At 40.0% G+C, this 14,908-nt stretch overlaps 1 pseudogene; it reads left to right on the forward strand.

Moving 5' to 3' along the window:
- The first annotated feature begins 11,682 nt into the window (after positions 1–11,682).
- Positions 11,683–11,826, forward strand: LOC118654888 (annotated as a pseudogene).
- Positions 11,827–14,908: the final 3,082 nt, after the last annotated feature.

Consider the following 14,908-nt stretch of genomic DNA (forward strand, 5'->3'; position numbering starts at 1 on the left):
CAATATATTCTATGAGTTGAGAAAAGTGCTATGGAAAATAACAATATATTCACCCACATGATAAGTGGAAAAATTCAAATCTAGCTGATTTCCACATATAAGTAAAATCATGTTAGAAGTCAACTACCATTGTTTTTATGCTTAAATATTTTATTTATTATATACATATTTTATGAAAAAATTGGGGGAATTATGTTAATCAATTTGGGAGAGATTTTGTTTAGATATTTTATCATATAACATTCATGTTAATCTGTTCTTACCACAACTCATTAACTTAAGAGTGAATGAAAAACAGCAACTTTTGGTTGGTGATACATTTACAAACCAATATGAATGTGAGTTCTAAATGTTCACCGTCGGAATCTGTTATCTGTGAGACCTTGAATATGTCACTTTTGCTGCCTGATTCTCAGTATTCTCATCCATGAAATGAGACATTAAAGGACTTTGAAAGCTCTTTTTTGCTCTAAATTTCCAGGTTTCTATTACTCTGTTAAAAATGTTTATCCAGATCAGAGTTTGCTCTGGTGGCATCAAGTCTTCACTTCCATTTTTCAAAATCCCATGATGCCCTGAGTCTTATACATCTTCTTTAAATTCCATGTGTTTATGTTAATAAAAACCCCTTTTAATTCATTTTTGTTTTTTTTAAGTATAGAATTCCTAAATGTTATAAGAATAGTACAAAATTTTCCATATACCATTTACCCATAATCATCTTTTGTTAACATTTTGTCACATTTGTTTTCTTTATTTTTATTTTATTTTTTAAATATTTTTATTTTTTTTTATTTTTATTTTTTTTATTTTTATTTTTATTTTATTTTTTTTATTATTAGTTAAGGTGTTACAAATGTGTCCTCATCCCCCCCATTAACCCCCAACCTCCCCCCCACACACACTCATGCTCCCATCCCCCCTGTTGTCCATGTCCATTGGTATGGCTTATATACATGTATACAAGTCCTTCGGCTGATCTCTTCCCCTTACCCCCGCCCTCCCCTACTTTCCTTCTGGGGATTGATAGCCTGATTGCTGTTTCTCAGTCTTTGAGTCTGTCCCTTTTCATCAGTCTATGTTGTTCTCTATAATCCACAAATGAGTGAGATCATGTGGTATTTATCTTTCTCTGACTGGCTTATTTCACTTAGCATAATGCTCTCCAGTTCCATCCATGCTGTTGCAAAAGGCAAGAGTTCCTTTTTTTTTACCGCAGCATAGTATTCCATTGTGTATATGTACCACAGTTTTCTAATCCACTCATCTGCTGATGGGCACTTAGGCTGTTTCCAAATCTTAGCTATGGTGAATTGTGCTGCTATGAACATAGGGGTGCATATATCCTTTCTGATTGGCGTTTCTGGTTTCTTGGGATATATTCCTAGTAGTGGGATCACTGGGTCAAATGGGAGTTCCATTTTTAGTCTTCTGAGGTAGCTCCATACTGTTCTCCACAGTGGCTGCACCAGTCTGCATTCCCACCAGCAGTGCAGAAGGGTTCCTTTTTCTCCACATCCTCTCCAACACTTGTTGTTTGTTGATTTGTTGATGATAGCCATTCTGACAGGTGTGAGATGATAACGCATTGTCGTTTTGATTTGCATCTCTCGTATAATTAGTGACTTTGAGCAGGTTTTCATATGTCTTTCGGCCTTTTGTATGTCCTCTTTCGAAAAGTGTCTATCTAGGTCCGTTGCCCATTTTTTTTATTGGATTGTTTATCTTCCTTTTGTTAAGTTTCATGATATCCCTGTAAATGTTGGAAATTAAACCCTTATCGGTGGTATCATTGGCAAATATGTTCTCCCATGTAGTGGGTCTTCTTGTTGTTTTGTTGATGGTTTCCTTTGCTGTGCAAAAGCTTTTTATTTTGATGTAGTCCCATTTGTTTATTTTCTCTTTAGTTTCCATTGCCCTAGGAGCATTATCAGAGAAGAAATTTCTTCGGGATATGTTTGCGATTTCGCTGCCTGTGGATTCCTCTAGTATTTTTATGGTTTCCCGTCTTACGTTTAAGTCTTTTATCCATTTTGAGTTTATTTTTGTGTATGGTGTGAGTTGGTGATCTAGTTTCATCCTTTTGCATGTATCTGTCCAATTTTCCCAACACCATTTATTGAAAAGACTGTCTTGACTCCATTGTATGTTCTTGCCTCCTTTGTCGAATATTAATTGGGCATAGTGGTTTGGGTTGATTTCTGGGGTCTCTATTCTATTCCATTGATCTATATGTCTGTTCTTGTGCCAGTACCAAGCTGTTTTAAGAACAGTGGCTTTGTAATACAGTTTGATATCTGGTATTGAGATCCCACCTACTTTGTTCTTTCTGAGGATTGTTGCAGCTATTCGGGGTCTTTTTTTATTCCAGATGAATTTTTGGAACGTTCGTTCTAGATCTGTGAAATATGCTGTTGGTAATTTAATGGGGATTGCATTGAATCTATAAATTGCTTTGGGTAGTATGGACATTTTGATGATGTTGATTCTACCAATCCATGAACACGGTATATTCTTCCATCTGTTTATGTCTTCCTCTATCTCTTTTTTCAGTGTCCTGTAGTTTTCAGCATATAAGTCTTTTTACCTTCTTAGTTAAGTTTATTCCTAGGTATTTTAATTTTTTTGGTGCAATGGTAAATGGGATTGCTTCTGTAGTTTCACTTTCTGTAAGTTCACTATTGGTGTAAAGAAATGCCATGGATTTCTTAGCATTAATTTTGTATCCTGCTACATTGCCGAATTCATTTCTTAAGTCTAATAATTTTTTGATGGAGTCTTTAGGGTTCTGTATGTACAGTATCATGTCATCTGCAAATAAGGACAGTTTTACTTCTTCTTTTCCAATCTGGATGCCTTTTATTTCTTCTTCGTGTCTGATCGCAATGGCTAGTACTTCCAGTACTATGTTGAACAGGAGTGGTGAGAGGGGGCATCCCTGTCTTGTTCCTGTTTTTAGGGGGAATGGTTTTAGTTTTTGCCCATTGATTATGATGTTGGCTGTGGGTTTGTCATATATGGCTTTTATTATGTTGAGGTATGATCCCTCAATTCCTATCTTGCTGAGAGTTTTTATCAAGAAAGGGTGTTGGATTTTGTCAAATGCTTTTTCCGCATCAATTGATATGACTATGTGGTTTTTCTCTCTCAATTTGTTTATGTGATGTATCACATTTATTGATTTGCGGATATTGTACCATCCTTGCATCCCTGGGATAAATCCTACTTGGTCATGGTGTATGATCTTTTTGATGTACTGCTGGATCCGATTTGCTAGGATTTTGTTGAGGATTTTGGCATCTATGTTTATGAGGGATATTGGCCTGTAATTCTCTTTCATTGTATTGTCTTTATCTGGTTTTGGGATTAGGGTGATGTTGGCTTCATAGAATGAGCTGGGAAGTGCTCCTTCCTCTTGGATCTTTTGACATAGTCTGAGGAGGATAGGTTTTAGGTCTTCCTTGAATGTTTGGTAAAACTCCCCTGTGAAGCCATCTGGCCCCGGGCTTTTGTTTGCTGGAAGGTTTTTGATTACTGCTTCGATTTCCTCCATAGTTATTGGCCTATTGAGATTTTTAGATTCTTCCTGGTTAAGTTTTGGAAGGTTGTATTTATCTAGGAATATGTCCATTTCTTCCAGGTTGTCTAGTGTGTTGGAGTAGAGTTGTTCATAGTATTTTCTAACAATCCTTTGTATTTCTATGGGGTCTGTTGTTATTTCTCCTCTTTCATTTCTGATTTTGTTTATTTGGGTCCTCTCTCTTTGTTTCTTGGTGAGCCTGGCTAGAGGTGTATCAATCTTGTTTATCCTTTCAAAGAACCAGCTCTTGGTTTTGTTGATCTTTTGTATTGTTTTTTTGGTCTCTATGTCGTTTATCTCCGCTCTGATCTTTGTTATTTCCTTCCTTCTGCTTACAGTGGGCTTTTTTTTGTTGCTCTCTTTCTAATTCTTCGAGTTGTAGAGTTAGGTCATGTATTCTCATTGTTTCTTGTTTCTTGCAGTAGGCTTGTAGAGCCATGAACTTCCCTCTCAAGACTGCTTTTGCTGTGTCCCATAGGTTTTGGATTGTTGTGTTTTCATTGTCATTTGTTGCCATGATGTTTTTTATTTCTTCTTTGATCTCACTGGTGACCCAGTCGTTGTTTAATAGCATGCTATTTAGTCTCCATGTGTTTGATTTTTTTGGATTGTTTTTGTTGTAGTTGATTTCCAGTTTTATGCCTTTGTGATCTGAGAAGATACTTGATATGATTTCAATTTTCTTGAATTTGAAGAGACTTTGTCTGTGACCCAATATATGGTCTATCTTTGAAGATGACAAATGTGCACCCGAGGAGAATGCATATTCTGTGACTTTGGGGTGAAATGTTCTGAAGATGTCAATTAATTCCATCTGATCTAGTGAGTCATTTAGGATTGATGTTTCTTTGCTGAGTTTCTGTTTAGAGGATTTGTCCAGTGGAGATAAAGGGGTGTTAAGATCCCCTACTATGATTGTATTGCTGTCAATCTCTCCCTTGATCTTCTCCAGAAGATTTCTTACGTATTTGGGTGCTCCTATATTGGGTGCATATATATTTACCAGAGTTATTTCTTCTTGTTGGACTGCTCCCTTTAGTATTATGAAGTGGCCTTCTTGATCTCTTTTTATGTCCTTCACTTTGAGATCTAATTTGTCAGATATAAGTATTGCTACCCCGGCTTTTTTTTCACTTCCATTGGCCTGAAAAACCTTTTTCCATCCCTTCACCATCAGTCTGTGTGCGTCTTTTTTTGTGAGGTGGGTTTCCTGTAGACAGCAGATATATGGGTCATGTTTTCTTATCCACTCATTTACCCTATGCCTTTTGACTGGGGAATTTAATCCATTTACATTTAAAGTTATTATTGATAGAAACTTGTTAGTCGCCATTTTTGTTCTTTACCGCTGCGTTCCTTCTTTGTTTCCTGTTTTTTCTATTTACAGCAGACCCTGTAGCATTTCTTGCATTGCTGGTTTGGTTGTAATAAACTCCCGTAGACCGTTTTTGTCTGTGAAGCTCCTGATTTGACCCTCAATTTTGATTGATAGCCTCGCTGGGTATAGTATTCTTGGATTCAGACCCTTCCTTTGCATGACTTTGTATATTTCATTCCATTCCCTTCTTGCCTGATGTGTTTCTGTTGAGAAATCGGTTGCTAGTCTGATGGGGGATCCTTTGTAGGTAACTTTCTGTCTCTCTCTGGCTGCTTTTAAGATTCTTGATTTGTCGTTGGTGTTTGCCAATTTAATTATTATGTGCCTTGGTGTCGGTCTTTTCGGGTTCATTTTGTTTGGGACTCTGTGAGCTTCTTGGATTTGTGTGAGTTTTTTCCTCCCTATATCAGGGAAATTTTCTGTTACTATTTTTTCAAACAGGTTTTCTATTCCTTGCTCAGTTTCCTCTCCTTCTGGCACCCCTATTATTCGGATGTTGTTTCGTTTAGCATTGTCCCAGAGTTCTCTTAGGCTCTCCTCCTGCTTTTTAATTTTTTTTTCTAGAAGCTGTTCTGTTTGGGTATTTTTTTCTACCTTGTCTTCTAGCTCGCTGATGCGGTCCTCTGCTTCTTCTAGTCTACTGTTGATGCTTTCTATTGAGTTCTTTATGGCAGTGATGTCGTTTTTCATTTCTTCTTGGTTTCTCTTCATTTCCTCTTGGTTCTTCTTCATTTCCTCTTGGTTCCTACACATATTGTTGAATTGGTCTTCCATTTTTTTCATCCACCTTATGACCATTACTCTGAATTCTTTCTCTGACAGGTTGCTTGCCTCCATTGCCTCCATTTCGTTTGCTTCCTTTTCTGATGATGCCTGTTTTTCTCTCATATTTGGGTTGGTTCTTTGTTTCACCATGATTTCTCTTCTCAAGGTGTTTGGTTATGTAGTTCTCTCTCTGCTGCGCTGATTCAAAGGCACAAAATACAACACAACAAAGCACAACGTACAAGGCAACAAACTAAATGCATTCACGATATTAATAACCCCAAATAAAGGTGACCCCCCCGAGCGAAGAGAATTAGGGGATATAGAAGAAAAAAGAGAAAAAGATTAAAGAGAAAAATAAAAAACAAAAAGGAGTGCCGAAATGAGATTGGGAAAAGGGAGAGAAGAAAAAAACCAAAAATACAAAAAAAAAAAAAAAAGTAAGAGAATGAAATAGAGGTGGGGAAGAGGCTATTTGTATGGGGAGAGCGAGGGATTGGAAATTAGATATATAAGTAGGGTGAAATTTAGACAGTGGTTAGAAAGAAGGAATAGGTAAAATCCAAAGCAGGAATAGGGTAAGAGAAACAGGACAACAAAAGGGGAAAAGTGAGGAAGAGAGTTTTGGCTTAAGGGTAAATGTGAGCTAGAGAGAAATGATGCTAAAGGAACGATGAAAATAGTGTGTATAACACTAATCCCAAAATAAAATAAAGAAAAATTAAAAAAATAAAAAAAATAAAATGACACTTGAGAAAATGGTAAAAGGATAGCAATAATACTGGTTAAAAAAATGTAGTAATTAAAAAGGTAAAATCAAGTGATGAAAAAAATAAAAAATAAAAAAAAAATAAAATAGGTTCTTAATGAAATGGTGAAAAAAGAATTAAAAATATATATATATATATATATATATATATATATATATATATATATATATATATAAATATTCGGAAGTGAAGGTGCTTCAGATCTTCCACTCTTCTTTTTGGCACGCCTCAGTCCTGCCAGGCATTCAGGGGAGTGTTGAACTTCCCTGCGATACACTGTCCCTCCGTGCAGTAAACCACAGACCTGATTTTAAGGCAGCTTGTATTTGTTTACCAGACTGCCTTTATTTGTGATAGCAGAAGAGACAGTTCGTGGCTCTGCCTGTGGGTGGCAGTGTGTCTGGATTGACCTCCGAGGCTATAAGTCCTCTCTATCAGTAGGGTTTTTTTTGTTTTTTTGTTTTTTTTTCCTCTATGGTATTGGGAACTGATTCAGGAAAGACCACTGCCCAGAGCTGGTTCCTTGCCACTGCCCGCTGTTTCCCAGGCTCCCCAAAAAGAACTTTCCCCTACAGGCTCTGTGAATGACCCCAACTGGGGAATACCATGCACTGGGTTTAATAATCAAATGCACGGATCTAAGGGGAACTGTAACAAGAGCCTGATAGTTGTGCGAATTCTCAAGCCTCCACCTTCCAGGTCTGCGCACAGTCTCCGCGCGCAGTCTCCGCGCGCTCACTCGCCCCTGGCACCAAGCAGCCAGCAGATTGGCAAAGTCCAAGGCTGCTCCCTTACATCCAGTCCAGCTATGGGCTCATTTTTCACGTTCCCTTCTGCCAGCAGCCCTGTGGGGCCCCTTCCCCACTCGCGGGTCACGCTGGTCCCAACGGCTGCGGACTCTGTGGGGCGCAGATTCCGCCCCGCGCGCGCGCGCGCGCGCGAGCTCTGTCCTCCTTCCAACCCGAACTTCAAACCGCACCTTTAGGGGATGTCCAACCTTTCCGTGAGAAGAAGCAGTGCTTGTCTGAGTTCAGGCAGTGACGCTGCTTGAAATCCCTTGTTTCCAGGTTAGTAGCTGGTCTCTGGATGCCGGCAACAACCACCCAAGATGGCGCAGTCTCCGCTGCTTAGCTGGCGCACCAGGAGAGGCTTCAGCCACAGTCTCCAACCGTCCTTTTTTTCCTGGGGGTTCTCGATCTTTCCTAGCTGCAGACAGTCTCTCAGCTGAAAATCCTCTGCCTATTCGGGCTGCATGTTACCCGTTTCAGCTGCTCACCCTTATCTGCTCCAGGACAAGGCACAGGACATGTCCGTTTATACCGCCGCCATTTTTCCCCCCCAAATATTTTTATTTTTTTTAAAAAAAATCTTTATTGTTCAGATTATTACATTTGTTCCTCTTTTTTCCCCCCATAACTCCCCTCCTCCCAGTTCCCGCCCCACCCTCCGCCCTCACTCCCCACCCACTGTCCTCTTCCATAGGTGCACAATTTTTGTCCAGTCTCTTTCCGCATCTCCCACACCCCTTTCCCCCCCAGGAATAGTCAGTCCATTCCCTTTCTATGTCCCTGATTCTATTATGATCACCAGATTATTTATTCACTTGATTCTTAGATTCACTAGTTGATAGATGCATATTTGTTGTTCATAATTTGTATCTTTACCTTTTTCTTCTTCTTCTTCCTCTTCTTAAAGGATACCTTTCAGCATTTCATATAATCCTGGTTTGGTGGTGATGAACTCCTTTAGCTTTTCCTTATCTGTGAAGCTCTTTATCTGACCTTCAGTTCTGAATGATAGCTTTGCTGGATAAAGTAATCATGGTTGTAGGTTCTTGGTATTCATCACTTTGAATATTTCTTGCCATTCCCTTCTGGCCTGCAAAGTTTCTGTTGAGAAATCAGCTGACGGTCGTATGGGTATTCCCTTGTAGGTAACTGGGTTTCTTTCTCTTGCTGCTTTTAAGATTCTCTTTGTCTTTTGCTCTTGGCATTTTAATTATGATTGTCTTGGTGTGGTCCTCTTTGGATTCCTTTTGTTTGGGGTTCTCTGCGCTTCCTGGACCTGTAAGTCTATTTCTTTCACCAGGTGGGGGAAGTTTTCTGTCATTATTTCTTCAAATAGATTTTCAATATCTTGCTCTCTCTCATCTTCTGGCACCCCTATAATTCTGATATTGGTACGCTTGAAGCTGTCCCAGAGGCTCCTTACACTATCTTCGTATTTTCGGATTCTTTTTTCATTTTGCTTTTCCAGTTGGGTGTTTTTTGCTTTTTCGCATTTTGTATCTTTGACTTGATTCTTGCGCTCCTCTGGTCTGCTGTTGGGTGTCTGTATAATATTCTTTATTTCAGTCAGTGTATGCTTAATTTCTAGTTGGTTCTTTATCACAACATTGAGGGTCTCATTAGATTTCTTGAGGATCTCACTACATTTATCGGCGGTCTCACCAGTCTTTTCGAGGGCCTTACTAAGTTTATCGGCAGCTTCTAGACAGTTCTTGAGAGACCTTAAAAGTGTGGTTTTGAGCTCTATATCTTCCATTTCTGACATTTGCGTCCTGTTTCTTTGTCTCCGCATTTTTATATCTTTTCTTGGTGCACCCCCTAGTGGTCTTTGTGCGCAGTCTTGTAGTTAAGCCTTGATTGTTGTCGGTAATACCAGGGGTGATTTGACCTCCAGGCTAACTGGCTATGAGAGTCAGCTGTGTCTGCAGTGGGAGAGCTTCTGTGCTGGATCTCTAGGGCGGTGCTAATCTAGCCTTTGCCTGAGGCTATCTGGCAAATGGCTCTGCGCAGGGCTTGGGCAGGGCGGGTCCCCGGGGATCTACAGGGTGGGCCGGATCGAGCAGTTATGGCTGCTCTCAGTTCAGTCCCTAGGGGCTCTGCCTCACAGAGTCCCAGCAACAGCTGCAAACCTCGGAGAGAAAGCTGCCTTCAAGTTCCAACCGAAGCCAGACAGTCCCGCTTCTCCCGTTTGAGTCTGGGTCCCCAGAGACTCGCCTGGATCTGGAGCTCAGCGTCTGAAACTCCGTCCCGATTGAAAACAACAACCGCGCCCTCCGCCGCCAGCCGCACCTGAGTATTTCACTTCAGCACTGCGCCTCCTCTGAGTCTGGGTATGATATTCTCTTTCCTCCTAGTTGTAGAATTTCCACTCAGCCAGCCTTCCTGTGGTTCTGGATGATGTCTGTTCTGTCCTTTAGTTATATCTCTGAAGTGGTTGTTCAAGGCAGCAATCTCCGGCGTTAACCTATGCCGCCATCTTGGTTTCTCTCCACATTTGTTTTCTTATTCTCTATTTTTGGAGGAGGTATTTTAGAGTAAATTGCAGACATAGTGCCCCTTTACTCAAAAACACTTCAGTGTAAATTTCCTATAAACAAAGACATCCTCTTACCTAACTACAGTACAATTATAACAATCATGAAATTTAACATCTAATCTATAGTCCATATTTAAATTTAAATGTTTTCCCAATAATGCCCCTTAGTTGTCATGTTCCTTACATGCCATTAATCTGGAACAGATCATCAGCCTTTCTTTGTATTTCTTGACTTTGACATTTCTGGAGAGCACAGGCAATTTATTTTATAGGATGTCCGTCAATTTGGATGTATCCAATGTTCCTCACAATCAAATATATTCAAGTTATGCATTTGGGGCAGAAATATCACAGAAATGATGTCATATTTGATACATATTGGCGCCCCCCTTTCAAAATTGAACTGCTTCAGATTGAATTTCTATCATTTGAGATTTTTTAAATGATGACTTATTTAAGGCTTTAGTTGCTGAAGAGCCACAGGCCCTTTTAATATGGCCTCAACTGTAAGGTGTATTATTAGACTTGCTACATCAAAGGTGGAAAGAAAATGAATTTAGGACTTTGGATCAAAGAGCAGATGCTAAATACCTGGTATACCATGGAAGTCAGCTAAGTCAGAGGGAGGGGGTAGACAGTTACATCCAGGAAATCAGAGTCCATGAGGTCAATGTCAGTAAGCTCCAGTCAATAAGGACAGTAAGCACTGATTGCAGGGCAGGGGTTGTGGGCTCAATGCCCAGCATTATAGAGCTAACAGGTGGATCTGGCCGTGGGCCCATGGATGTTAGTCACAGACTTCAGAGGGGTGGAGGAGTAAAGTGTTCCTGGCTGTGGCAGATTTGAAGGTGCCAGCACTATCTCACTTTCCTCAGGGGTGGCATTACCATGAGATGTCTCTTTCCTCAAGACCAGTGCTTCCCAAATTTTAATGTACATATGAATTTCTGGAGATTTTGTGAATGTGCAAAGTCAGATTCAGTACGTCTGGGGTGAGGCCTGATATTTTGCAGTTTTAACAAGTTCACAGGTGATATTGGTGGTGCTAGTTCAGACCATAGTTTGAGTTTCAAAGCTGTAGGACTTAGGCTGTAGCAGAAAATGAAGGTGCTACCACTACCTCACGTACATTGAAGTCAGCATTATTGTGAGATTCCCCTTTACTCTCTACCATCACATAGAAGCTTCTTTTACTCAATCACTTCAGAAGTCAATGAATATCCTGCCAAGTCATTTAAGCTCAAAAAAGTGACTCCAAAAAGATGGAGAGATGAGGAAGGAAAAGGAGACATATTTGGCACATCACCAAGCCAGAAATAGAGTTAAACTATGTAAACATTTTAAGCAATAAATAATGACCTTATAAAAATAAATGCATATAATATCTCATGTTGATAGCCCTAAAAACCTGCATGTCACTTTTTCCTTAGAAAATTATAGTCTGTCTACATAACAAACCTGGTGACTCAGGCTAATTTCCTTTCAGCAAGCACCTGTAAAAAGCCCCTCCCAGCTTTCCCATAATACTCCCAGATGTCCTAAAACTGAGAAGGTTAGAATTGAAGTAACAAGGGCATTCCTCACAGGAAACAAGAATTAGTTTATTATTAACAATTAAAAAGTCTGGCAAATTCTTTATAATCGGTGTCCTTTTAAGGTTCTGTTTTGAAAAGGCAGTGTTTGTTACAGTGTTTGTTACAGCTCTGTGGCAGGTAAATTTAAGATATGGCTGCAGAAACACTATATGAAAAGCCAGGCTAGCAAAGCAGGAAATTATTTATTACATTTGCTTTCAATGAAAGGGAAAGGATCTTCATCTTAAGCAGTGGTTCTCAACCTTCTGGCCCTTTAAATACAGTTCCTCACACCCTGGCAATGGGCAAGGAAACACCTGATTGGTGGTGTTACTCTTATATCATTCAGGGGCAAAGCAGATGTACAGTCCTTAGTTCATCCTAGCTTGATGCCTGTGTCAGTGGCCAGAGCTGTTTCATGCTTGAGGCACACACACACACACACACACACACACACACACACACACACAAATAAATAAATAAATAAATAAATAAATACATACAGTTCCTAATAAATAAATAAATAAATACATACATATGTTGTGACGCAACCATAAAATTATTTTCATTGCTACTTCATAACTGTAATGTTGCTACTTTTATGAATCATAATGTAAATATTTGATATGCAGGATGGTCTTACGCGACCCCTGTGAAAGGTTCCTTCGACTGCCAAAGGGGTCCTGACCCACAGGTTGGGAACCCCAGGTCTTAAGAAAGGGGAAAAAAAAGAAAGAAAAAAAGATGCCATTTTAGTCCAGCAGAGGGAGCCTATGAAACAGCCAAAGATCACTCTGATCTTGTCAGAGTGTATTAAGGATCATTTGAAAAAAAAAAAAAAAAAAGAAAAGTTTTAGCTTATTGAAGTGTGAAAGCATGATAATGATCTTGAAATAATGATTTCAGGTGTTCAATGAATGCTTGCTTAGTGAAGAAATGTTTTGTCTTGTCCCTCAGGGGGCCTTCCTCTTAGTGACTTCACATTCATTTATCATCCTCATAGAACGCCAGCATTAAATCACACACCTGACTTCTGGGAAGGATTCATCTAGTAAACTCAGAGTTTGTGTACTGGACTGCATATCGGGGGAAGCTGTACTGTCTGTTCCTGGAACAGACAGACAGGAAGGTACTGACATCAGGTCAGGCCTTGAGATATGGTCTCATGGTCCCTCCTCAATATACTGTGCTCTCTGTTCCCGGAAAACATAGATAGGAAGGTGATAATGCTATACTGTGTCGGGAACAAATTGTGTAAACAAGGCTTTGTAACTTTGTAGTTTTTGCAAATAAATAGGCTGTAACGCTTGCAGTCATTGCTGCAGTTCAGCCTTTGCTTTGGCGGAGTGCTGGGACTGCAGACAGCTAGCCAGCTTAATAAAGGTTCCTAAATTTAAATTCTGAGTCGGTGGTCTATCTCACTGAGCCAACCCATAACATTTGGTGGTTGGGACAGAGGGCTAACTTTTGTTAAGGGCCTCCAAGGCACATGGCGTATTTTTAATCTTTACCCCAACCCAGAGAAAAGAGCCCAGTGCCATCTTGAAGATAAGGAAACTAAAGTTCTAAGAAGCTAGTGATTTATTTCTGCTCACACACCTAGTGTGCTGCGCTGCATATCTGGCACTTTGGCCAGACGGGTCATGCTGTGCTATCTGTTCCTAAAACACATAGATACGAAGGTACTGACATCAGGCCAGGCCTTGAGATATGGTCTCATGGCCCCTTCCCAGCATGCAGGCCTTCTTTCTCAGAAGGTCCGGAAGTCTCATTACAAATTTGGGAGACAAAGGACTGGAAAAAGTATAAATAAAGAGAGTTTCCTTCATACTGGGGGGCCCAGAATTTGAAGGACACATTTTTCTATGGGCCTCCACAAAATTTAATAATAAAATGTAACTCCTGTAGTCACCCCTGCAGTTCAGCCCTCTGCTTCGGCAGGGTGCTGTAACTGTAGTCAGCTGGCCAGCTTAAGAAAGGCTCTTAAATTTAAATTCTGAGTTGGTGGTCTATCTCACTGAGTGAACCCATAACACTAGGAAGTGTGAGAGGTTGAGTGACTATTCTAATCTTCACTCTACTATGATAAAATTATACATTCACACCTTTGCCATGTAACTGTAGTACTTTCTATTGTGGCTGGAGCGTTATGTCCTCTCTCCCTTGATGACCTTGGCCATTGAAAGGGTTAAAGAGAATAAAACAGGACAGAGAAAACGTATTGTGCTTAGCAGATATCTTGCAGAAAGCTTGCAGCCTTGAGCACTGCATAGCTTAGATAACCAGAAGACACCTGGCATCGGGAGGAACTAAGGACAGACCAGACCCTTATGTCAGCAAACAGCTTGCAGCCAGCAAGGATTAATAAAAACCTTTCTCTCCCTTCAGTCTCCGCTGACTCCTTTTTTTGGACTCAGCCTGTCATGGCCAGCCTGACAAGGTTGAGCCGGGCTGAGGCAGGGAGGTGGGAATTGAGAAAAGAAAGAAAGACAGGAAAGCCGGATTGGGAGGACTCCAGTTCTCTCAATGAACTGAAGCAAGCTTATTAGCCACACAATCTTATTTATACACAACACACTGAATAAGAGGTCTGTCAAGAGGAATGTATTCTTTGTTCCTCTTAATCTCTGAGGGAGAGACACAGCAGAAGGACAAGTTCTCAGTACACCATATCTCAGTAAATAGTTACAGACTTCTTGGTAAGCTATGAAAGGCTGTTCTTATTCTACAAAGGTTGCTCTCGTTCTACTGATAATCACCATCCAAACAAGTCTGGGAAAACTGTGTGGGTAAGGGTCCCAGCCTTGCTAGCTCCTACAGGTGCAAGGACCTTGCCAGCTTACATCTGGCCCCCAACAGATCCCCCATTCTTTGTTTTTTAGGCGAAGTTCATGTTTCAGTGTCCGACACTTTCTTATGTGTACATGTCAGCAGTAATATTTCAGTTCTGGATGGTGGACAAATGGTGGCAATGCAGGTCCGACCCTCTCTGGTTTGGTCCTGGGCAACCTGCAGTGACGCACAGCTGCTGACCGCTAGCATGATAAGGCGTCTTCACCGTCTTCATTTCTGGACTGCTTCTCTTCTCGTTGTCTCACGGGGCCACAGCTATTCTGTGGCTGGAGCAGTCCTGATAATTCTTTTCTGTTGCAGGAATCCACATGGTCTTGGAGTTGTTTTCTGAAAATACACAAATGTATTCTCGACCAAAGGTTAATAAAGGAATCATATCTATAATTTAGACTTGGGATTCTTTTAATTTTTGTCTAAACGATTTTCCTTTGGCTTATTTTGACACCACGTATGTTTTTCATGGGTGTTTTGCTATTAGCATTATAAATGAAAAAATTAATTTTCAAGTAAAAATATTAAAGCAATTAAGGCATTTACTTAACAGGTTATTATTCCACTATCCCCCTGTTTTATTTTTTAATTTTAGGAGGTTTTTGGAAATTTTATAATGTAGTCTTGATAACTTTTAATTTTAATTTTTTGTATAAAAATATGATTGTTTTAG

Source organism: Myotis myotis, unplaced genomic scaffold (genome assembly GCF_014108235.1).
Source record: "Myotis myotis isolate mMyoMyo1 unplaced genomic scaffold, mMyoMyo1.p scaffold_m19_p_4, whole genome shotgun sequence".
Lineage (NCBI taxonomy): Eukaryota > Metazoa > Chordata > Mammalia > Chiroptera > Vespertilionidae > Myotis > Myotis myotis.